The sequence below is a fragment of the Carlito syrichta genome, unplaced genomic scaffold (genome assembly GCF_000164805.1).
Source record: "Carlito syrichta isolate Samal-C Ts95f unplaced genomic scaffold, Tarsius_syrichta-2.0.1 Scaffold309702, whole genome shotgun sequence".
NCBI classification, from domain to species: domain Eukaryota; kingdom Metazoa; phylum Chordata; class Mammalia; order Primates; family Tarsiidae; genus Carlito; species Carlito syrichta.
The window spans coordinates 1-25,870 of NW_007253798.1; positions in this window are offsets into that span (position 1 = coordinate 1).

Below are 25,870 nucleotides of genomic sequence, written 5' to 3' on the forward strand. Positions count from 1 at the left end.
ACTTCTTATCTACAGGGTGCCTGAATGAAACGTCATTGTACACCTAACCCTTAACTGTACCCCACAAAACCATAATAAAAAATACTGATTAATGAAAAAAATAAAAAATAAAAAAATAAATCTTGCTTTCTAAAAAAAAAATGCACAAATGTTTATAATTTTATAAGTATACACAAACATATACATACATATATTTACTCATAATATATACATATTCATAAATACATATAAAAATGTGCATAGATATATATATAACCTAAATGATGCACATATAACATATTATACACAATATCATATACATCACATATGTTTAAGTTTATTAAGATAAATTTGACATAAAATGTACATTAATATGTTTATTGTACTCAGAAAGTTAATTACATTTTTAAATTTTATGATCTAGTACATGATTATATGTTTGTGTATGTCTAAGCACAAATACAATATAATATACTAGGATATACGAAGCATGTGAACAACTAGAAACTTACAAAAATTTTTATATTTGAAAAGATGATAAAGTATGAAAAATAAATATAACAGAAAAAAGAAAGAATTAAAGTGTTAGGGCAAAATATTGGCACAATGTTAATTAATTAATTGTATACAACAGAAGAAAGATTATGCATTTTTCACAATATTATTCAATAATATGCAAATAGTAGGTTAGTTTTTCCTATGAAATGACTAAGTTATTATCTTCTCATATGACTAAATGTCCTTATTGTTTGAAAATGCTAAATTCTTTAGCTGGGCTCGGTGGCTCAGCCTGTAATCCCACGCCTTTGGGAGGCTGAGGTGAGTGGATTGCCTGAGCTCACGGGTTCGAGATCCGCCTGGGCAACTTGGCGAGATCTCATCTCTACAATAAATAAAAAATTAGCCGGGTGTGGGAGCGCACACCTGTAGTTCCAGCTACTTGGAAGGCTGAGGCGGAAGGATCGCCGGAGCCCAACAGGTCAAGGCTGCGGTGGCCGGGAGCAACCACTGCACTCCAGTCTGGGTGACAGAGTGAGACTCCAACGCAAAGAAAAAAAAAAGAAAATGCTAAACTCTAAAATATCATTGTTTCACCTTCATTTAGTTTTCCGGTAACTTCTTCATACATTAAAATACATATAATCGATGATCATATCTGTACTTCTTTGTTAATTACTCTTGATTTTACATTTTCCAAAATCAGACTCCAAGTTTAGAAAAACAAAATTATCTCTTTGATATTTATGCTTAATACTATCTTTAAGTTTCCATTAAATAACAAAAGAATTTGCTCTTTTACTTTAAAAATGGAAGGATCTTGAAAATTATTACTTTAACATTCTCTGATTTTTGATAAACAACTATTACGAGAACTCTGTTTATAAAACTTATCATACAATGGGAAAAAGACTCTTAGTTAAGAGAAGCTCTGTTTTTAGTGTCACTACACGTATGTAAAATATATTTGTATAAATAATTTCAACAATTTCCTATCTCTCAGTTGAAGAAACATACTCATATCAAGCACAAAGACTTTTAAAAGATTCTACCTACTAATACCTGTTTTGAGATGTTCATGCGCATCTCAGTGAGGGACAACCATTGGCAAACAGTGGCTTCATGATGTAAATTAAAGGTCTTTGGAGATTTGTCTGTATGTCTGGTCTCACTCTTTACAATGTGTTATTTCCAGAGTAATTATGAACACTGTGTTATTATTCCCAGAATTATCATGAACTTCAATGTTACAAAATAATTCTCCAGTCTATCCTTTTAAAGAGGATTTCATTCTTTCACATTCATAATGCTGGATAACAGAATTTATTGGCCCGACTGTTTAGCCAAAAATTGGCTGCAATCTCCAAACACTGGCAATTTTGTTCAAAATAGTTGAGGATGTTTCTGGCATGCACTTTACCTGCCAAACTAATAACCCTTATAGAAAAGTTGTAATGGTGGAATATAGGCAAAAATAAAGGTCTCGATATAGCCTTTGAACATTTGAGGATGAATTTTTACGTAGTCACATTTTTTTTAAATTATATATATATATATGTATGTATGTATGTATGTATCTTCTCACTATTGTCTCTTTTATTGATGGCAACTTTTTTGGTTTTCCTGTCATATAATAACTACCTTATCACCGGCTTAATTTTTTTCCCCTAGACTATGTATTTCCAGATTGGAACATACCAACATACTTAACCAATTGCAACGGTGCTCATTTTAGAGGGACAATAATCAAATGGTTTGCAAACTACTGCTCGTCACCTAGAAACTCAACTGTCCTTATCTTAAATCATCAATGGAAATTGAAAGAATAAATGTTACCTCAAAATTAAAGTTTGCAAAATTAGCCGAACAATTGTTGTAGAGCTGAAGTCTATAATCAACAGTTGCAGTCAGCTTTTCCCAAGGACATATCACAAAGTCATGTATGTCCTTCTGCCCAGAAAACTGGTTTGCTAAAAATGACACTACCATCAGAATGTTCTTGGGTCACTGAAATAGACTTTATCAGTCTCTCTCTCTTTTTTTTTTTTTTTCCTTTGCGTTGGAGTCTCACTCTGTCGCCCAGACTGGAGTGCAGTGGCCGCTCCCAGCCACCGCAGCCTCGACCTGCTGGGCTCCGGCGATCCTTCCGCCTCAGCCTTCTAAGTAGCCGGAATTACAGGCATGTGCTACCACGCCCGGCTGATTTTTTGATTTATTGTAAAGATGAGGTCTCGCTGCCCAGGCGGGTATCGAACCCATGGGCTCAGGCAATCCACTCACCTCAGCCTCCCAAACGCGCGGGATTACAGGCTGAGCCACCGAGACCGGCTTATCAGTCACTCTTAATCATGAATCCTATAGCCAAATTTCAAAGAATTGAACTTAGAGCTTACATCTCTCAGTTAAAAGTCATTATGCATCCATTTCCAGCATCTCCATACTAATGGGAGATATAACACTAATGGGAGATATAATCTTTTAGGATTCTTTAGAAGCACCAAGGCATAAAAGGGACAGTTTTCAAAAGAACTTCTGTGAACCAACATCTGGAAAACTTCTATTCAAGATTTATGCTCTGACTCCTAAATGCTGGTGACTACTAGACTCTTCTTGTTGTTCGTTCCCTAGTTCTCTTATTCCCATCTTTTGAGTTTAAATATCAGATTGTTAAGTAACAAGGATTTAAAACTTTTTAAAAATTCCATCTTTAATTCTAATGCTTTTGTTTTTAACAAATACTCTGTTATTTTGAAAATACCCCCACTAATAAGACACAGAATGAGACACACAAGAAAATTAATATTGTCAACCTGACTCTTCCGCCACTTTCTGGGTCATCTGAATCAAGGAATATAGATGGAAGATGGAATTTATTTTTGTGATTAAAAACAAGGTAAAATGAGTGGGATTGGTGGACAGCCTTTCCGGGACTATTAATGATTCTACTTCTTGTGTTCCCAAGCTCCACAGTTCCACATTGTATCCTACTCTCACAGTCCAAAATACTTGTTTTACAGCCACTCCTGGATATATTATAACATTGGCCACAGCAATCCTTAAGTCACACAAGGAGTTGCTGAATGCACTCAAGACTCGACCATCTCCAAGATCATGGAAATCTGAACTTTAACAATTTCCTTAATCATATTATCCTGTAAACCAATGCTGGCCAATGAGGAGAACTGAAGAACCTAAAACATTGCACAGATGCTTATAAGACCTTAATGTCAAACTCTCCTTTTCACCCCTGCCACTAAATTCAAATTGACCAACCAACAGCTGCTTAACTAGCGCCACACCTTGCTTCCCCTGCATCTTGTTCTATGAACAACACAAATTCAATCTCCCCATAATTTTCAATTATTTGAGCAGTGAAAAATTCTTAGAATAAACCTAAACTATGACTGTCCTCCAATATTCTCTTATAAAAAATTTTAACTACTCGGTTCCCCCAAAATGTTTATTTTGAACCATATCTCATGTTGCAATGTTTTAATAAAGGGTTGAGCTAATGGCTTTTGATTCATCTTTCTTCTTTCACATTTATTTTGAGATAGCGGTCTTTTAAATATTCTAGTGGAGATAAAATACAAAGCACTGAGATTTTATTCTTCACTACCCCTCAGATAGGGAACAGTTTAAGAATAATGCTGAACACAGTTATAATTCCTCCATCTAAATGCTCAATGAAGACAAAATATTCCAGGTTGGCACCAAGGGCAAGAGAGGCCATGCTGCTATAACAACTGTAGTTCATATACCACCCAGAATCCCCCTCCAGAACTTAGGACCTCATTTCCTCATTAGCGAGGAGTATTGGATATGACCTCTTATACCTCCAATCTCTTCTGGGAATAAAATGGGAAGAAATCCCACCCAAAGCCATCATATATCCCTGGGGCCATTATGTCTCAGACAACATGATGGCATATTATAAAAGCTTCACACTCAGACCTGTGTCTTCCAATTATTTATGATGTTCATTACTAATCTGGTTACTCTCTGTAAGATTTATAAAAATGTCTGAAGCTGTAACAGGATTTTGGTGAGGGATTCAGTTCCAAACAGTTATTCTCTAGGTACTGATAGTCTTTTGGAAGATTTGCACATAGCTGCTTGTTTTATGCCACATCTCTGACATCCTTCCCCTACCGAAATCAGTAAATATAGAACTAAAAAATAAATGATTGAATAAGTAAATACAAATGAACTATGAAGGATTTTAAGCAATTAGATCTTTAGCAATATGTTGAAATAATGCCAACTTATAAAAGAAAATCAGTGCTTCTAATGTGTCTTATAATTCACTACCTACAGTCCCTGTGATTATTAGATATCACAAAATCTTTATAATCAATAGAAATTTATACTGATAATATAAACAGTATTGTCAGCCACAGAGAAACACCCTAATCATGCAGTCATAGAGTCATGGGGAAATTTTTAAAAAGCTAGGCCATCAGGACTTGTCTCAATTCTTAAAGTTTACAGAAAAAAAAGCAAATTTAACTGAAACCATATTTTGAGTTCACTAAGATAAATGACCCAATTTCTTCCTCCAAACCAAATTAGGCAAATTTACAACATCTGTCATGTGGTTATGTTTTGCATATCATAGTGTGAAAATAAACAGGCATTATAAGGTATGGTATTGAATGGAATGGGCCAACAATAAAAACAGGGGCTTAGAAAAAAAGAATGAATAAATTTCAGCAGGCAAACAAAAATGACTCAGAAAAAAGGCACAGTGATATCTTTATGATGACAACTTGCTCTTAGTGTTTGAATAAGTGGGGAGTAAAACTCAAGTTCATGAATATAAGGCATCTTGATGTGAAACCAGAAATATTATTGTGAGTTACAAAAATAAATGTATGAGAAAAATAAAATAAATGCTACCTTTTACAGAGAAAAGAGGTCTAATAAAATAAAAGCAGCCGAGGACACAATTTATATTTTCTATTGGTTTTAGACGATAGAACTAGGGGCATAAAAAGAAAACGTAAGGATAGAGTCTTGCATGTAGAAGTCGCATTAATGACATTCAGGGAAAAGATTATGTCAGTAACTGCTTACACTATGTTGATGGCTAAGTCTCTTAATGAAAGTTCATTCTTTCTTTTTAAAGTTTCAACAAGACTCAACTCATTGGACTAGCACCAATAACAGAAATAAAATTTACATAGTTTAGATTATTCAACATTTGTCCAAACCCCATTTACGGTATAAAAGACTATATAATCACACTTCATTAAATCATACTTAACATGAGTGCAGAATGCCAAATACTTTGACATGTGAGATTTCAAATTTAAAAATTGTATCAATTGCTAAGGATTAACTCAGAAAATAATTACTAATTAATATTTTCCAAGAAAATTTTGAAACTCTGTAATAACACAAATATGACTTGCTCAACATGTCTCTATTATTCTGGAGTATACTATTTCCAGATTATTTTTCAAGTTAAGGTAGTAACAGGAAATTTTCAAATTAATGTGTTAATGATTTATATGACTGCTTTGTTGATATATGATTAATATACCATAAAGCACATATTTAAGACAAATTTTGATATATGTATAGAGGCATAAATCTATAGCCACAATCAAAATAATGAAGATATAAATCACTCCCTAAAATTTCCCCCAAACTTTTTATCATCCGTCTTCCCTTCCCCTCATCATATTGCTCACCCCACATTCCTAGGCTGTCATTTATCTACTTTTTGTCACCATGGATTAGTTTGCATCTTCTACAATTTTATAAACATGAAATAAGGTTTATACTCATTTTAATCTAACTTCTTTCATTCTCATAATTATTTTCATTTTCATCTACATTGAACCATTTATCAATAGTCCATCTACTTTGCAGCTGAATAGTATTCCATTATGTAGATATAACAAATTTTGCTTTTTTTTTTTAGATTGGTAAATTCTTAGAAACGGATTGGCTGGATCATATGGAAGGCATACATTTAATTCTTTATAACACTATTTTTCTTTTTCTTTTTTCTTTTTCTTTTCTTTTCTTTTATATTTTTGAGTTGGAGTCTCACTGTCACCCAGACTGGAGTGTAGTGGCACTCTCCCGGCCACCACAGCCTCGACCTTCTGGGCTCCCGAGATCCTTCCTCCTCAGCCTTCCAAGTAGCTGGAACTACTGGCCTGCGCTACCACGCCCGGCTAATTTTTGATTTATTGTAGAGATGAGGTCTTGTCAAGCTGCCCGGGCAGGTCTTGGACTCGCAGGTTCAAGCAATCCACTCGCCTAGGCCTTCCAAAGTGCTGGGATTACAGACTGAGCCACCAAATTCGGCCTCTTTTTTTTTTTTTTTAAATTTTAAAGATGTGGGTTACAATTCAGGATTAGGTACATAAGTGGTCATCATACAGGTAAAGTTAGGCTTCCCATTGATTTTCATTTTGCCTAGTTTGGGATCAGGTACATTTACTGATGTTATGTGGCTCCTTCGTCCCGGCAGTTCCCACAAATGCCAATCCCTTTCTTGTAGTATTAAAATAAATGTTCAGGATCCACTCATAAATGAGAACAAGAGTCTATCAAACACTGTTTTTCAAAGTAATTGTTCCACGTTACATTAACACCAGCAGTATATGAGAATTCCAAGCCCTCAACATCCTCATCAATACTTGGCATTATATTTTTTTTTTTAAATTAGCCATCTTAATAGATTTGTGATTGTATTTCATTATGGTTTCAGTTTGCATCTCCCTAATTACTGATGACATTAAGCATCTCTTTTGTTCTTCTTTATCATCTGTATGTCTTCTTTGCTGAAGTTCTCTTCAATTCTTGTACCCATGTGTGTATTTGATTTTTTGTTTTCTTATTATTGAGTCTTGATAGATCTTTATATATTCACCTTGAAGTCTTTCATAGGGTATATAATGTGTGAATATATTCTCCCAATCTTTTGTTTGTCTTATCAATCTCTTAACAGTGTCTTTTGGAAAGCGGATACTATAAATTTTAATTAACTCTGGTTTATCAAAGTTTTCTTCTTTGGACTGAGTATTTTCTGATTTCTCTAAGCAATCTTTCTGTGTCTGTGTCCCTGTGTCTTTGTTCTCTTTCATCAGTCATCTTGAGTTAATTATTTTAGCTTTTAAAACAGTTTTTATGTTTTGTAGGTTATAATCTCTTCTTTTAAAATAATTTTCCTGACTATCCCAACATATTATTTTTCAAATGTATTTAGTTATTACAAATATATGTAATAAAGTCAACTCAAAAAGAACTATTGTTTTAATCTAATATCACTATATTCACAAAATGTGGGGATATCTTCAATATTGAGTAATTCATTCAACCAATTTATAACATGTTGCTAATTACAGAAAGCTAATTCAAACTGAAAAATAAACATAGCTTAATAACTAATAAACAAAAAGTCTGAAGTGGATCTTCAGGTTAGGTGAGATATGATTGTTTGGCTCAAATTATATCCCAACAAATTATTTTCGTTTTCTACTTCTACCTGCCTTTCAAAAGAGTTAGCATCATTCTCAAGCTGAAGTTGTTGCTCATGACATGAAAATACAGTTGTGGGAGTTTCTGGAGCTTGGATTGGAGGAAATACCATTCCAACTATGTGAAAAAATTGGTTAGAGGTAGATTTCCAAAATAAATGAGAAGCACAGTTACTAGGAAGTCAAATTCTACTCATGTCAAAAAATAGCTCATAAGTATTTTATGATGTCAAATCAGTGGATAAGATCTTAAGTCAGCAATTTAACAAATAGTAATATAAATAAATAATTAATAATGATGGTAAATGATGGTGGTAATGACTAGGAGAGGAAAAAACTGAAATGACCATATAACTGTAGTCTCTGATGACTAAGACAAGATGTACCAAGGGCTGATGCTGGGGGATGACCGCCTTCTGCCAGAACCCTTCTGGATTTTGATTTTTATCCATTCCATTTATTGCTCTTGTTAAATCTACAGCAGCAATACTACACCATGGTCCCCACATAGACATGCTGAATAGCAACATTTTGTGTGCTGGTTGGAAATCTATATTTTTATTACAGTACCCCATAACCCTGAAAACCCAGGCTAGTACTAATTTAGAGGTAAATATTTTGCAACCATTGACCTGAAGCATATTGTGAGTAGTAGGGACTAGCACACTTTGTTGAATTGTTAAAGAAAATTGCTCAAAAATGGGAAAAATATTGCATCCATAATTTCAAGCAATCAAAAAAAAAAAAAAAAGAAGAAAAGACCAATAGTACAATTTTATTGTGAGATGGGTAGATTATCTTTTTATTGAGTCAATCAGGCAACTGAGGTGCAATCCTTTTTCACCTTTCCCATACAAAATAACAGGAAAAGTTTATATCAATCAGCTTTGTGAAGAATAAGTAGGTTAAAGTACAATGGGGGAAAAAAAACAAAAGTGATGCTGATAGTGCAGATTTGGTCTTTTGAAATTACTTTAGTTGACACAGGAAACAAATTGTTCAGATATTTAAAACATGAACAGAGCAGACAGGCAACCTAAAGATTGGAAAAAGATATTCACAAACTATACATTTGCCAAAGGATTAATATCCAGAACCCACAAAGAACTCAAACAAATCAGCAAGAAGAAGCAAATAACCCCATTAAGAAGTAGGCAAACGACATGGACAGACATCTCTCAAAAAAAGATATGCAAATGGTCAATATCACAAATTGTCAAGGAAATACAAATCAAAACCACAGTGAGATATTACCTTATTCCAGTCAAAATGGCCATCATTAAAAATTCAAAAAACAGTAGATTCTGGTGCAAATGCAGACAAAAGGGAACACTTCTACACTGTTGGGGAGAGTGTAAATTAGTACATCCTCTATGGAAATCGGTATGGAAACTTTTCGGAAAACTGAAAGTATATCTACCATTTGAGCCAGCAATTCTGTTACTAGGTATCTACCCAAAGGAACAGATTGTTATGCAAAAAAGACAGCTGCCCCTGCATGTTCATTGCAACACAATTTCACAATTGTGAAGATGTGGAATCAACCTAAATGCCCATAACTGATCAGTGAATAATGAAAATGTGGTATACGTACACTATGAAATACTATTCAACTATCAAAAAGAATGAAGTAATGTCTTTTGCAGCAAGGTAAATGCAATTGGAGAACATCATCCTAAGTGAACTAACTCAGGAATAGAAAACCAAATACTGCATGTTCTCACTTGTAAGTGGAAGCTAAACTAAGGATCTGCAAAGACATGGAAAATGGTATAATGGACACTGAAGCCTCAGAAGGGAGAGGGAAGGAAAGGGTGAGGGATGAAAAATCACCTATCAGGTAAAATGTCCTCAGGTGGTAGCTACACTTAAAGCCCAAACCAAAACTATTTGTACCCCTTAAAGTTATTGAAATAAAGAAAAATAAAACAAAATCAAAATAAGTAAAATAAAAATGGCTTTTGATCCCACAGTATATTGCCTTCTTCCATAGGACAGGAATACATGAATCAAATCATTTTCATTTTTAAAAAACTTGATATTTTATATCCACATTAAAATGTAAAGTCAAACATCAAATAACACTCAATGCATAGTCATCTGACAAGAGAAGACTTTATCTTTTCCTCAAAAAATTCAGTTCAATTTTGATATTTCATGATGGCAAATCATTATATGATACCTAAAGTTAGTAATTTAACAAATAATGCTATAAACCTATTAATACTTTTTATAAAGTTAATCACTAGGAGAGGTTAAAAATAAAGAAATGACAAAAGCTACAGTCCCCAGAGAATAAGACAGTATATGAGTTGGGACAATAGTTGTTGACACATAGTAGGTGTATAATAAATATTGTCTGAATAAATGAGTGATAAGTGTAGCATTTTTTAAAAACACTACATTCAATATTTATAATACCACCTGCTTCAATTCTACTTGCTGAAATTATATATTAGAACCCTTCATTTATAAAAAATTTTATCTCATAATCGCTAAAAGTTTCAGGCAGAAGTGTGAGATTCTCTTTCATAAAGTTAAATTAAATTTGTTTCCAATTTGAATTTTTGACTCCCACAGTCAGAGGATTAAATGTTGGAGTCGGTTGTCAAGGGAAGTGATGGATTCTCCATTTAGAATAGTAAACTACATTTTGGGACAGATGTAGGCCCATTCTAAGATGGGAAGATGGTCTCTTGGGCTTTTTCCAGTATCCAGTGTGGTATTTGTTTCCAGGCAGAGGGACAAGCTAATATTTCTCTGTCACTCAGCTCTTTTTTTTTATCACTCTGTGGTTTGTCTGTCAAGTGAATGTCTGATGATAAACACTCATTTTAATTAGGAAAGGATTACATATTACCACAAGAATCAAAGAGATATTTTCCTTACCAATCCTTACTTACTCAAATCTCTCCTTTCCACAAAGAAAAAAAAGTCCCCAAGTTTTGTGATTAAAAAACTTTGTGATTAAAAACTTTCTGTTGAATAATAATTGCTACTGACTGTTTTATATATACCTGCTAGGAAATTTCTTGTGAACATGTTAAGTGCTTTTCATGATTTAACGCATTTAATGCCAACGAAGTTAGGAGTTAGGTATTAACATTGTCCCTATTTTATAGCTGCAGAAGCTGAGAGCACAAATGTTAAGTGACATGCCCAAAGGCAAACTGTGGCAGAACTGGGACCTGAACCCTGGCAATTTACTTCCAGATCTCATCTATATGCTGTTTTGCTTTAGATCACTGAAGGAGACATGCTTTTATTAAAAGATAGTGTTTAGAATATAGCAATAGAAACCATTTTCATGGAAGTTTTAAGAGTGAGAAAAATTAGGGGATATGATTCAAATGACTTTTCAAACTTGAATTAAAGACCCGGACTTTATTAATTCTTTTAAAAAATCCTCAGCAGCTATTATATTAATAAACACAGTAATATTTTTAGAGGTTTAGTAAATATTTGAATTTTGAATATATTTGAATCTTTTAACAAATGAGAAGTATTTTCTGGAAGAAATTACGACCCACCCATCATTTTAAAATTGCTAATGTAAACATTTTAACAACTGTGAAACTAGTTTAAGTCAATTACTAGCTGTAATGTGAGCCATTCCATTTATATATGTTTGGACATTTTCTGTGGTATTTCACTATATTTTGATTCATACTAGAATGAATATATTTTGTTTATACAGGTAATATATCTCATGTACTCCTCTTTGTTCATGCAATCTTAAGGAAGTTACTATGTAACAGTCTTAGTTTATAAAGTGGTCAAATGACAACACCAATATCAAATAAGTCACAAAATATTTTTATCATTACTAAAATATTTATTTAATTAGAGAATAGTTATGAGGATTGACATTAATATCATATGTAAAGAATCTCTCATGTTGACTGGCTCCAGTGGACATTCCTATAAATATTATTTCTATTCTATGCTACTCAGTATTGACATTTGAAAAGTTTAAGATTGGTCTATAATTCACTATGAAAATGGATAATCTAGCCGGGCTCGGTGGCTCAGCCTGTAATCCCGCACATTTGGGAGGCTGAGGTGAGTGGATTGCCTGAGTCCGAGGGCTCGAGACCCGTCTGGGCAGAGAGACCTCATCTCTACAATAAATCAAAAAAATCAACCGGGCGTGGTAGCACATGCCTGTAATTCCGGCTACTTGGAAGGCTGAGATGGCTGAGATGGAAGGATCGCCGGAGCCCAGCAGGTCGAGGCTGCAGTGGCCAGGAGCGGCCACTGCACTCCAGTCTGGGCAACAGAGTGAGACTCCAACTCAAAAAAAAAAAAAAAAAGAAAAGAAAATGGATAATCTATTCTTACAGCTCTTATGAATGCTCAGATATAATTTGGGTTGGTTCATCCAAATCTAACACTAGAGGAACCATAGTCTTGGCATCTGTTTGAGGCAAACCTTATAACTGGGCCAGTTGCATTTAGAAATGCAGACTTCTGTATTGTCTAGCTGCATCAATTGTTAAAAAATAACATATTAATTCTGGAATCTGTAAGTACATATGCTTTGTAAAAATCATAGTCTTTCCACTTAACTTGTGAAACAAATTGAGTCTATGAATAGATTTTTCTCCGTGCTTTCGTTACCTAGAAGTATTAGACTTGGGTTCATTCAATATTTAACTAGTAGTCTTTAACCTAAAGTTTCATGGGAAAATTTGTATTATGAGTCAAAAGACTTAATTATATTTAATCTCTGCCAACAACTTAATATGCCAAGTAAGGCGGTTGCCTAATTCCCTGGGCCTAAATTTCCTCATATATTGTAACAAGAAAGATTTTGATGGTTCTTTTTTTTTTTTTTCCTTGAGTTGGAGTCTCACTCTGTCACCCAGACTGGAGTGCAGTGGCCGCTGCTCCCAGCCACCACAGCCTCGATCTGCTGGGCTCCGGCAACCCTTCCGCCTCAGCCTTCCAAGTAGCCGGAATAACAAGCATATGCTACCACGCCCGGCTGATTTTTTGATTTATCGTAGAGATGAGGTGTCGCTGCCCAGGCAGGTCTTGAACCTGCGGGCTCAGGCAATCCACTCACCTCAGCCTCCCAAAGGCGCGAGATTACAGGCTGAGCCACCGAGCCCGGCTTGATGGTTCTTTAAAGTAACATTCTCACTGTAAAAGTCTGTTATATTAGTAGAATAGAACTTTTAGCATAGTAAAATTTTAGGACACCTGCCAGTAATCCTATTTTCAGTTAAAGAATAATGCTAAACAAGTGAATGATAGTCAAGGAATTAGACATGTAGACAATGAAAAAACAATAGGCAATGGGATAAATGAATGGATGGAAAAATAGGTTCTAGATACAGAAAGAGAGATGCAGAAAGAGAAAAAGAGAGATATAAACACCATATGTGTTTTGAAGATCATATTTTGCCATAGGCAGTCTTGGTTTTCAATTCTTACTTCCAATGGTGACTTGGATTTATTATTATTATTATATTATTATTATTATTATTTTGAGTTAGGGTCTCACTAACTCTCCCAGACTGGAATACAGAGGCATAATCATTGCTTACCACAGTCTCAAGCTTCTGGGCTCAAGCAATCCTCCCCTCTTCAGTCCCTTGAGTAACTAGAACTGCAGGTATGTGCCACTATACCTGGCTAATTTTTTGTTGTTGTAGTAACGAAGTCTCACTTTGTTGCCCATGTTGGTCTTGAACTTCTGGGCTCAAGGAATCCTTTCATCTTGGCTTCCCAAAGTGCTGGGATTACAGATGGGAGCTACTGTGCATAGCCAGATCTATTATTTCATCTACTTGAGTCTCAAGTTTCTATTCTATATAATGGAGATGATATCTTCCATAGGGCTAGTCTGAAAATTAAAATTTATTCAAAAAAACTAGTATGATTCTGGGCAACATGCCTTTATGACTTTCAAATAAATCAAGCCTTCTCTATCTTTTAGCATACTTTTAAATTTTTTTCTTCTGCATCAAAATAAAAATTATGACTATATTGTCATTTAAGGTGGATATTTAAAACCCGATTAATGTTAACTATTATGTAATTTTGAGCAGCCAATTAAATGCTACATGAACTAAGGCAGCCAATGTTGAACACTTGGAACAGAGTTGTCCCTTGGACAGCAGGCACAGCTGGTATTCTGAAGTGGAAACTCCAATTCCAGTGCAATTAGATTACATAAATTATCTATGCAAGTGACACAGAGTTTATAAAATGTATGTTTTAATGAAGCATATTAAGGATGTGTACTATCATGGTGAGAATTAGCAGGATAATTCATGTTTAAATGTTGTGCTTTTGATTTTTTTAATCAGGAAAACACTTGCCTTTAGATTCATGCAGTAATTTTTTTCTAGGTTTCTACTTGTTAAGAATTTTCATGAGCTCTTCCATGGGCTGTAAAATTTAAGCCTCATTTCATTTAGTTCAGTGGTTTTCAGTTTGTGATCTCTGGACCACCTGCATCAGAACCACTCGGGGGTCTTGTTGGAAATGCTGTACTGTGGACTCCATCCAGACGCTGAATCAGATTCTTAGGGAAGTGTGCCCTAAGCAATTGAAATGTTAAATGAACTTCCAATGTGCTTTTCATGCACAGTAATTTTAGGAAGCACTCAGAGTGTCAGTACAATATAAAGGAAGAACACCACACCAAGAGTAAGAAGCAGCGTGTTAGCTTTATAATTCTCCACTTTGTGATTCTGTAAATATTGGCAGCTCTTCGAGTAGGGTGAGTACAGTTTGCTATGCCAGTCAAGACTCTTCAGATATGAATAATTAAGCTACTTCAAAAGAAACAAACGGGAACTATTCCAGGTAAACCAAAACATATAACTGCTAAATGCAAGTGTGTGTTTTAAATCTGTAAAGGCACTCCGAGTGGACGTGAAGGATGTTTCCTGTACTAATATTTAATTATTCTGGCAGGTGAATATAGTTAACTTGATAATGTTCAATGCTGCTCAGTGATTGAAATAATTTAAAATACCATAGTGAAAGGAGTCAGTTCAGATTTTGATCAAGGAACATTCATCCTCAAATCCACATATTGATATAAGCTAAGCATGTTCTAATGTACACATCCATCAACCACCTGGAGTGAAAGTAGAAACCCACAGTCACCACTCATTATGTCATCATAAAACATGGTTTTCTGGAAAAAAAATAGAGGAATAATGAAGAAAAAGAGAAGTATGCTTTGTTAGAGGCTGAAGGCATTCTGTTTTAAAACAAGTACTAATTACTTCGTTCGCTCTTCCTTTAAAAATACCTACTATGAGTCAGGTATTTTCCTAGGTGTTTGAGACACAGTAGCATAGATATGGGAGCTACTCTCATGGAGTGTAAATTGTGCTGATAATATAAGGTAATCCAGGCTTAACTGATAAAGTTGTCTGAGTGCCCATAAGTGTCCACGCTCGTGTTTTCTTATCAACACATATAATTTAGGGTATCAATGCACGCAGGAAAAAAAAAAAACTATAACATAATATATAGGGAGGACGGGAGGGAGAGGGATAAGAGACTTTGTAGCTGGTGTTGCTGTTAAGGGAGTCATAAGAAGACTTAATTTAAATAAAATGCATAACACTGCCCTTGGTAGACTGCTAGGAGAGCTCTTTCAAATTGGGTATTCAGCATGGATATGCTCTGCTGTCTGCACTTTTGCTCTTGTCTTCCTTCCCACCTAGAATGCAGTGGATATCCTGGAACTGGAGCACCACCGACCATTTGGAGACCAGCATGGGAGTGCTCACAGCAGGTTACGCTTGCTGAATACAAAAACAAAAGAAGTGAACTTGGGTTGACCACCTCCAGTATCACCATCACTTGTGGGAGATTATCACAGCCTTAATTGTCAAATTTTAAGTTTATAAAATGACTAGAAACTTTATGGACCATATAATAGCAATCACAGTTATACAAGTGACACAAAAGAAATTAGAAATTGTATATCCCTGAAACATGTCTTTTCAAAGTAGAGGGGTATTTTTCTGGGTTTCTATGTGTTTTATAACAAATGTGTAAAGAAAATTATTTCCAAATATCTAAAGCGGTTTGAAGTTTGAGACATTTTATGAGTCAGATGTTTTACTTCACTCTGATTCACAATTTAGAATAAAATAGTTCTTCAAAAATAAAAGTCTGCAAACTTCACATTAAAGCATAAGTAAAAGTTTTTAAATTTATAGTTTGTAGACTACTAAATGTTTTACAAATTCATTAAGTGTCTCTTAATAAGTGAAAATAATAATTGCAAATTGATAGGCTCGAATGACTCTCAACCAAGCAGATTATTCCCTAGAGTGTAAGTGTTCACTTTTTTATTAGAGAATTTACCCTCTGAGACCACTAGTAGCAAGCCCATTCCCAAATTGAAGTTCCAAAGACAATCGTCAGAGCTATATTATGCTGAAGTCTGAAAAAGGAGACGAGATACATGGGTTCAGTGATGGCCAGAAGCAGAAATTATATCATTTAACTCCATTTTGACAGCAGAGATAATTTTGATAACTATAATTAAAAGTACACACACGGTGCCTCAAGCCTGTAATTCCAGCACTTTAGGAGGCCGAGGCATGAGGACTTCCTGAGTCCAATGGTTCAAGACTAGCCTGGGCAACTTGGTGAGACCTCGAGGATATATGAAAAAATTAGTCAGGCATGATTGCATGTGCCTATAGTTCTGGCTACTTGGAGGGGTGAGGCAGAAAGATCGCTTGAGCCCAACAGGTCAAGGCTGGGGTGGCCATGAGCATGCCGCTGCACTCCAGCCTGGGCGACAGAATGAGACTCTGATTCAACAAAAAAAATGCACTATTCAGCTCTTATAAAATTTAAATGATCATTTTATATTCACTTTCTATAAACTCTCTGGCATGGTATGAATACATATTTAACAAACAAATAGGCTATATCCAACATGTATTATAATCGGGCACATATTCTCTATGCTCAGAACTCCTGATGCATTGAAAGTAAGCTGATCATTGAGCAAGTTAAAACCACAAGCAACTCTACGTTATTCAATCTGCCAAGTTTCTACAAATCACTTAGTTTTTAAAATGAGGATATTTTAAAATCTATTAGTCAGGTTAAGATGGAGTATAGTGCTATAACAAATAACCAAACCCTCCAATCTAAGTGGTATAACAAAATAGACATTGATTTTTCACTCATGCACAAGGACGGAATCTTTTTCAGGGGAAAGCTCAAGGAGGCAAATGGAGTTAGTCATAGAGTTTCTCCATCTCAGCAAGGTAGGGATGTTTTTGCATCCACTGTGATGGAGGATAAAGATGCTGGAGAGGACTCTTAATGCTCAATCTGAGTGTGATATACATTACTTCCTTTCAAGGTCCATCAGCCAGTATTAATCCAATGACTCTGCCTGACAAAGAAAGATCTAGAAAGTGCTGTGTTTTTTCCTCAAGAAAAGATAGGAGAATGATTATTAGTAATTTCTATCCTCCACAAAATTGGGCTTGACTTTATTTTTAATTATCCTACTAGAATTGATATAATACAGCATGTCTCATTCTGTGAAACATAAAAGTCACTCTGAAAGTGACCTAGGAGCCACAGCATCTCGTTTCTAGATCTAGTTCTTTTCCTAGCTAACGTTGGGCAAATCATTTCACTTTGATAAGTCTCAATTTTCCAATTGAAAATGAGAGGTTTGAGGTTGAAAAATTTTCCCATTCCTTTCAGTGCTGAAATTCTTTGGGTCTGGCAAGTAGAATTTTTGTTTGCCATCCTGCCATATTGAATATGTATTCAAAGGCAGTGAGGACCTACTTATTGTTGACAACAATCTGACAGGCAGACTCATATATTTCAAGTCTTTGAAAGATAACACATTTTGGTATTTAGCATGGCTAAAATTTACTACACTTATTGCCTTAGAGACATGTATTCTGTTCAAGACTTTGGATTTTATTTCTGGAAACATAATCCCACCTCTTTGCTTTCAGCTACATGAAGAGTAGCATTCATCTTTCAGGTGTGGTGTTTGCTGTTATAAAATCCCAGCAACTTTTTTAAATGCTCAGAAGATCTGCATAGGGTGCCAGGTAGCTCATATCATCGTCAATAATCTGCTAGTCACCTTGTGGCATAGGCCATAGCTTCCCTAATTCTCGCTTTATCTCACTACATGTATTCTGAGAGTCTTGGGACAGGTGTGTTGCAGTTCCCTGAAGAAAAGACCCCAGAGTCCTTACCAAATAGACGTAAATTATGCTAGATCCAGCTCTAACATGTCCTAAGGAAATAAGTAAACGTTGCATGAGCAAATGCCTCAAATACACATAATCTCTATGCCTGCTACAACCTGTAAATGAAAACTATGTAAACAGTTTACAGATGGAGAAAAATTGGGCCTGTGTTAAAAAGATGCTATGCGATATGCTGACTGTACCTGCAAGTAGGAAGTTGACCTACTACAGTCCCACCCCAGGCAATGCACAAAACAAGGGTAAATAAAACAGTTCCTAATGTATGCAACCTTGAGCAATGCACCCAACCATTCACTTTGTTTACAAGAAAGCATGAGCAAAGGAACTATCTACATGGACTCTTATGCAGCGGCTATTGACTTGGTAACTGGTGAAAGGGAATTTAAGAATTACTATCAGAAAATATTTAACAAGAAGCCCAGGGAAGGGTGAAGGGAATAGCACTCTGTGAACTGAAAGAGAATATGAATATATCTGCGCCTTCTGCAAATTCTCACCAAAGAGAAATCTTAGCAGAGGAGCAGCAAAATAATTAAAAGGACCAGTGAACCTATTCTTTTTTTTTTTTTTTTTTTTTTTTTGAGTTGGAGTCTCAATCCCTCTCCCAGGCTGAAATGCAGTGGCACTCTCACAGTCACCTCAGCGTCAACCTGCTGGGCTCCGGCAATCCCTCCACTTCAGCATTCCAAGTAGCTGGAACTACAGGCGCTTGCTAACACGCCCGACTATTTTTTTATTTTTACTTTTTTATTGTAGAGACTAAGTCTCACCATGTTGCCCAGGCTGGTCTCGAACTTCCTGCCTCAGGCAATCCTCTCGCCTCGGCCTTCCAAAGTGCTGGGATTGAGCCACTGCGCCCAGCAAACCTATTCTTGTGATGCCAGATTTTTGGATTGTTTTTTTTCTAGGCAGCCCCATCCTTGCCTAATGGGGCACTACAACAATGGCCATCGTGACAAGAATGGAGGTAATCTATGGACTCTGCAACAAGGACTTCTACTCATCCAGCCAATCTATCTACAGCCACTGTTAAGAGCCCAACTTTCCAATAAGAGACCAAGAGTTTCGATAAGGCCGCATTCCCTTATCAGTCAGCCCCTGGTAGCAGTTTGATTACATTGGACCATTTCCATGATGAAAGGGAGACATCTTTGTCTTCATTAGCAAAGACCATTTCTGGATGTGGACTGTCCTTCTCTAGCCACTATAGCTTTGCAAAAACTACCACCCATGAAGTTATAGAATGTCTTTATCTTGATATTCTACACAGCATTGTTTCTAACCAAGTAACTAATTTTATAGCAAATGAAATGAAACAGTGGGACCTAGCACATGGAATTCATTGGTCTTATAACTCTAATCTTAAAGTAGTTAACTTGATATACCAGTGGAAAAGACTCTGAACACTTGCTTGCCATGCCACCTAGCAGCAACATTTTGTAAGCCTGGAATAATGTCCTCCAGAATGTGGAATATGCTATAAATCATCAAGAAATATACAATGTTGCTTCTTCTGTAGCCAAGATACACTGATTTCACAATTAAAGGGTAGAAATAACAAATGGTTCCTCTACTTTCAGTAATCCACCAGCAAAATTCTGTCAAGTAGTCTTAGTTCCCAAGCAAGCTATGCTTTTACCAAAAAAATAGCAATAGTAGATAAACTGAATGTTGAGACTGTCACTCGGGCTTCTCATGCAAATGAGTCAACAGGCAAAGGAAAGGGCTTTCTGTTGACTAGAGTTATTGACCCTGACTCTCAAAGAGAAATTTGGTTACAATAATGACTATATCTAGAAGGCAAGACATCTCTTTGGATAACTCTTAGTAGACTAACATCCTATAATAAAAGTCAATAAAGAGCTATAACGTCTCAAGGTAGGTACAACTATGAATGACCCAGAATCCTCAGTCAGGAAGGTTTAAGGTCACAATATCAGATAAGGAACTACAAATGACTAATGTGCTTGCTAAGGGAAGAGGAATTAAATAGGTTGTGTAAAATATATATATAGTTATAAATACCAGTGATGGCCACATAATGAGACAAGAAAATGAGGGCTATAATAGCTATAATTACTTCTTTCTTACTTTAATATAAATATTTTTGTGTGTCCATGTATCTATTATTTTCTTATTTTTCTATTCTTTACCTTCCAACTCTAAATGTATTCATAGTATTTAAACTTATAAATCTGTATTTAAGACATGGGATATTAAAGAGGAAAGTGTTGTCAGCTTGTAGAGGGATGATGATCACCCAGGATGAATATCTCCTAATGTGCACAAAGAGATCGTTTCATCTCTTTGAGGGAGACAATCAACATGTTTTTCAGTTGTATGAGAGAAACAGTTGCATAATCTTAGGTGGTAGCATGATTTTGCTGCTGTGCTTATTTGGAAATTAAAGAAGGGCAAAAGAGGTGTGCAGGATACCAACTTGACAAAGGTAAGCTTAGGTGGTTTTAACCTGGGACAATTTTGCAAAGCTAAAACTACATTTACCAGGATTCTCTTCCTTATGCAGTTCCAGACTGGAGGTGGACATAATAGAAATATGCTTGTTATTTTTGAGGTGGACATAACAGAGCAATTACTTTTATGCACTAAAGTTCAATGTAAGGGATTGGACCGTAGAACTGACACACATTCTGCTAACTTATGTTGTTTGCATGGGTTTCATCCAGGCCCACAGTTCTTCCAGCCCTGCAAGCTCCTTCCTGACTTCTCTGACTCCTGAGTGGGTGTGTATCCAACACCATGGGGAAAGCTGCTGGTTTCTCCTTAAGACCATCCACATCACCTGGGTAGGAGATGGTGATACCAAAATAGATGCACCTTAATCAACTAAGACAGACCTTAAGATGAAGGAAACAAAGTTACCTAGGGTCAAGGGTTCAGGGCCCAGTTTGTGTGACAAATCTCTGAATTCCTGCAGCTACAAGAAAAAACACACTCTTGTATTCCCTAACAATAGACACTGTCAGGCAAATTAATAGTTTATTTACAATTCAAACCACTACAATTCTGATTGAACAGACCCAATCTTAGAAACAAACTTTTCTGAGAAACTAGACCTTAAGCCAGTTTCAGCAGCTTATAGAGGCTGCAAACAAATTGTCTTTGCATTCTATAGTTCACCTTTTGATGCCAAGAGCCAAATTTCACCTCACTGTAATGCTAAAACCACACCCTGAAGTGAACATGGGATATATACTACACATATGTTTATCCATTGCACACGTGCTTGGCTCTTCTCATTAATATGTGTAGTTTTTCCCACAAACCTGCTAATATGTATGATTCCACTGTGTGATACAGGCCCTGTGAAACATATAATTCAACCTGTCCTTCTCCTCTTCAAAGAAAGAGCACCTTCGATCCATGCTGAAGACAGTCTCTTCCCAGTTTGCAAAATGATATAGTGAATGAAGATCTCTTTTCTATTACTTAGCCATCTGGGCTGTCTTTTGGATGACAGTGAGAAACAAATGTAGATTTCAGTTTGTTCTTATAGATTTTAATTCATGCTTATAGGTTCCAGTTTGTATTTTTTTAAGCCCTATTGTATGTCCTAATTGTCAATCTGGTCTACCCATAGCAACTGCAGTCCCAATCTCAGATGCATGGTCAATTGCATAGACATCTTAGCTAGCCTACAATCACATAAGGTCTAATCCTTATTATAAATTTCTAATTGTATATGTTCATAGAGTAATGAAAATTTCTCTGATCAAACCCTAATAGTATCTCTAATTGATATGTATTATATTCTACCAAACACTAGGAAGATAGAAATGTCATGTTATTTTACTTTTCATAATCAAATTACTTCTGATTGTAAGGTTTCATTGTGGTGAAAAATGCAACCTCAATCATGTATAAGCAAAAAAGTCACTCTAAATCTGGGGAAAGGAAACTATGTGTCTCAGAAATAGGTAGAAAAACTTCTTCAGTGCACTATAATCTCTGTATAAGATGCCTATCATCCAGCCCAGTGTGGTACATTTAAATGTAGCCTGTCTTAGGTTTTCTCAGATATGGCTCCTGGGGTCTTGGCTGGCAAGATGAAGAGTTCTTAAGAATTAAAACTTTATTCTTCCATTATAATGGATAATTTTTCATTATTTCAAAGAATAATGAATGCACAAGGTCTCAGAGGAAACAGAAGCAGAGAGAGTTTTGCTCTCTTTTGTTTCTAGCAGTCTCCTTGCAACCAATTCTTTCTTCATTTTTTTCTTCTTGAGTTGGAGTCTCACTCTGTCGCCCAGACTGGAGTGCAGTGGCCGCTCCTGGTCACCGCAGCCTTGACCTGCTGGGCTCCGGCGATCCTTCCGCCTCAGTCTTCCGAATAGTCGGAAGTACAGGCATGTGCTACCACGCCCGGCTGATTTTTTGATTTATTGTAGAGATGAGGTCTCGCCAAGTTGCTCAGGCGGGTCTCGAACCCACGGGCTCAGGCAATCCACTCACCTCGGCCTCCCAAAGGCACGGAATTACAGGCTGAACCACCGAGCCCGGCTTCCCCATTTTTTTTAAAGTGAAGTTCCAGTTTTGACTATTTATGCCCATAATCTGTCTTAATGTTGAAGTTACCCTAACTTCTTCATCCCCTCCAGTAAAATATATCATTTTTTTTTCCTTTTTTTTTTTTGTTTTAATTTATTTTTTAGTGGGATAGCAGGTTTTATTGAGAGAACAGAAAAGTTTCCAGAGCAGGAGGGGACCCAGGGACTTATCCTATCATTTTTTTCAGGAAAATGCTCTTAATACTTCATTTGGAATGAGACATATTGTTCTCTCAAAGCCATGGTTGGTAATTTAACAATGAAGTTCTAGAAAATGATTATCTCTCATTATTTAGGATTATTCTATAATTTTGGCAAATTTAAATCTCATTGTCCTATTCTACACAAAAAAGTCAGTATTTGGCTATATAGATGTTTTCTTCTCCCAGGAATCTTCTGGTTTTCTTTCTGTTCCCTTCATTTGTTTTACTGGGTAGAGACAAAAATTGTATTTCTAGTTCTGTTTTTAAATAAGTATGTATCACTTGCTCCCAACTTTGCTTGAGTTAATGTTGGAGGAAATAATCATCCATTTTCCTAGGAAAATTTCAGAAGTCATACAAACATGCAAGCATTCAAAATTACGGTGTACTTACTTAGAGCATACACCTGCTTTGGGACAATAGAGAAGGCAGTCAACAATGTGAAATAAAATAAATTTCTTCACATAATTAGAATACTTTATCTTCAAAAAACCTGATTATTTTAGGAAATGTCAAAGGAGCAACGAAAGCGTAATAAGTACTGCAAAATTGCAAATTGAATTTTCACTTTATGAGGTTATATATGCAGGATTACCCCCAAATTTTTTACTCATAGATTGCTGCAATTGATACATATAATTAAGAAGCAGCTATACCTGGGCAACTTGGAGGGACCTCATCTCTACAATAAATCAAAAAAATTTAGCTGGGCGTGGTAGCACATGCCTGTAGTTCCGGCTGCTTGGAAGGCTGAGGCGGAAGGATCGCCGGAGCCCAGCAGGTCGAGGCCGCGGTGGCCGGGAGCGGCCACTGCACTCCAGTCTTGGTGACAGAGTGAGACTCCAACTCAAAAAAAAAAAAAAAAAGAAGCAGCTATACACAATAGATACATACTTAAATTGCCACAATTAAGGCGATAAGTGAAAAAGTACACAAACATTTCCAGTAAGGTGCAATATTCTATACACTCACACATTGGGGTAATGACACAAATAAAGAACTTATAAAGTGTGTTTTAAAATGTTGATTAAGATACTTTTAAATGCACTTCAATGTCTACTTGTATTTACAACCATACATTTCGACTCTTCTTAGTTGCACAACTCTTCTTAACTATTGGCTACAAACACCCAGTATTTAAAATGTATTTTTAAGTCACCAAACCCACCATTCTTATTTAATAAACATGCAGCTATTTTCATTATTCTGAACTTTTCATTATATATTCACAACTCTATCATTAATAAGACAAACCAAAACAAATAGCAAACAAAAATGTCACAGTCTGCTTCTTGCATTTTCTAGGCTGTATAAGCATCTCTTTTGTATCTCAGGAAAAAAAGAAGATCTCCTCCTAACTTGTGCCTACAAAGCATGCATTCTACCTGGCACAGTACCTGCAATGCTAATCTAAAACAAGATTAGCATGGGAGTATTTATGGGAGCAATCTTTCTTTTTCTAAATAATCATGTTTCATAGTAATAGCAAAGCTTGGTAAATTACATATGCCCAATGAAATATATTACCCATATGTGTGGAGGGTGTATGAAAATCCCAAACTAAGTTAATACAAAAAAGAAGAAAAGTGAGTTATTTTGTCCTGCTGTTATCAAAGGCGTAACATACATTCTTTGGGGGTTGGTAACCTAGAGGCAGGCATGGATTAGTGCTTCTGAGAAAAACTGAAGCTAAAATATGTGAGATAGACCCAAGCTGCCTCTCTCTTGTAACCTTTGTCTCCTTTCATACATCAGGTGTGGGAAGGAAGACTTTAAGAAGGCATGTCTTCTGACAGAAGTAATTATTTTCAGACTATGCAGATGCAACATGTAACAACAACTGACAACAAAACGTTCAAAGTAAAAAATGGTTTTACTATTATCTCTTATACAATGCATGTAATTGACTTAAAAGAACCAACTTTTAAGAAAAATTAAATAAACAAATTAAATTTATTTCACTTGATTGTTGACTTTTTCTCAAAGAAGTCATCATATTTTGCAGATATTTGAAGGACAGATTAAGAGAAAATTCTCTCATTAGAAAATAGTCTATTTCTCTAAATTTCAGAAATTGTTCCTTCTCTAGAGTTTACTTAAAAGCAGGTATTATATTGGCATGTTTCAGCTGGTAGTCATTCTGTGCTCATAAATGACCCGATTTGTAAAATTAAAATTTAAATACCATAATGTTAATATTGGTAACAGTCAAGGACAAGCCCTGAATACAACATTTGACGATATCCTATAATTATGCCTTCTTTAGTTTTTACTACCTGAACTTTGGTTTGTGAATGATGAAATAGTCCATTTCATTATTCACAGGACTGATCGATTTAGTCAAACAATTAGTTTAATTCAAAGACAGGAGAAATAACGAATCTCTTTTGGAGAAAAAAAAGAGTATTTTTATTTATTTTTATTCTTTTTATTATTGTCCCAGAGAAGAATTCAGATAGAATACAAAAGTATTTAAGCTATGATGGATGGTCTCTAAGTTAAAGGCATGAGTATGTAAAAAATAAACACAAGGTCAGTATGCAGAGGTAGTACTATAGCTATACATTCTTACCATAGGAAACTATACAGCTAATATAAATGTGTGACCATTTTATGACTAAGTTACTCAGTAGCCAGTGGAAGAGCCCATATGATAGAAATAAAGAACTTACAACTCAATCCAATCACATTTTCCCAGGGCAGGATAGGGGACTGGAGCATGGAGATATGCAGCATACTTTCAAGGTTCTTCTTGGAAGGATAAGCACAGTCATGTGACAAGAGAGGCTGTCAAAAGAGACAAGGTGGCCAGTGGGTTCACTCTTCAACTACTCAGGGACAATAGTAAATAGAACATCCAAATAAGATATAAGTTGGATGAAAAG